This window comes from Eutrema salsugineum, unplaced genomic scaffold, assembly GCF_000478725.1.
Source record: "Eutrema salsugineum unplaced genomic scaffold, Eutsalg1_0 scaffold_11, whole genome shotgun sequence".
Lineage (NCBI taxonomy): Eukaryota > Viridiplantae > Streptophyta > Magnoliopsida > Brassicales > Brassicaceae > Eutrema > Eutrema salsugineum.
The window spans coordinates 10,336,433-10,337,593 of NW_006256901.1; the positions used below are offsets into that span (position 1 = coordinate 10,336,433).

Here is a 1,161-nt window from a genome sequence, read left to right on the forward strand (position 1 = left end):
CTCAAGTGAACCAAATAAAGCGGCCAGAAATGAGCAACAAGCCTTTGTGAACCAAAAAATGGCTGAAAAAATGAGCACCAGGCTCATTTGAACCAGAACCAAGAGGCCAGAAATGAGCACCAGGCTCATGTACACCAGGAGAAACAACACCAGCAAAGGCATCACCAGCCTCAAGTGAGGAATTCTATTTTTTTGGGTGCTAATGATAGAGCCAATGCCCACCAGAACAGGCAAGGTATCCAGGCTCCACCTGTTGAGAACAACAATTTTGAAGTCAAAGCCTCACTCTTCAATATGGTCCAAAACTCCAAGTTCCATGGTTTGCCTATGGAAAACTCTCTAGATCACTTTGATAATTTTGATAGGGTTTGTAACCTTACAAAGATCAATGGTGTATCTGAGGATGGTTTCAAGCTGAGACTCTTCCCATTTAGCCTGGGAGACAAAACTCGCCAATGGGGAAACAATTTGCTTAGAGGATCCATTCAGATATGGGAACAATGTAAGCAGGCTTTCCTCTCAAAGTTCTATTAAACTTCAAGAACATCTAAGCTCAGGAACCAGATCTCGTCATTCACAAAGCACCATAATGAAATCTTTGGAGAGGCCTGGGAGAGATTCAGAAGCTATACAAACAAATGCCCTCACCATGGGTTTTCAGAAGCTTCTCTACTCAGTACTCTTTATAGAGGTGCCCTTCCCAAGTATTGAAACCAACTAGATACTGCATCCAATGGCAATTTCCTTGCAAAAGTAATCAATGCTGGTGAAAAACTTGGCCATAAGCAATGATACATATGGTAAAGACTATGACAGAACTAATAGAGGTGATCAGTCTAGTGATGAACAAAGGATGACAAAGGACATCAAGGGCTTCAAAGCAAGTTGGATAAGGTACTAGTGGCTACCAGAAGCCAATACTTTTTGATGGAGAATTTGATGAACAAACTCCTTGCTTTGAAAATGTGAATGAGGAGGGATTAACACAAGAAGAGCTACATTACAATGGGAATCAAAACAAGTTCCAGAGGTATAACAACTTCAACAATCAGAACTTGTCATACAGAAACCCTAATGTAGCTAATCCAGTCTCCTTCCACATTTGGGAGTCTCTACCTCTTGTCATTATAGTGACATTTTTTATCAGAATATAACTTTTCT

General features: G+C 40.7%; 1 non-coding gene across 1 annotated transcript; it reads right to left on the reverse strand.

Annotated features, from left to right (window-relative positions):
* Positions 1–549: 549 nt before the first annotated feature.
* On the reverse strand, positions 550–656 carry LOC112090019. Its single transcript, XR_002901378.1, has one exon. It is a non-coding gene; the product is annotated as a small nucleolar RNA R71 (small nucleolar RNA).
* Positions 657–1,161: the final 505 nt, after the last annotated feature.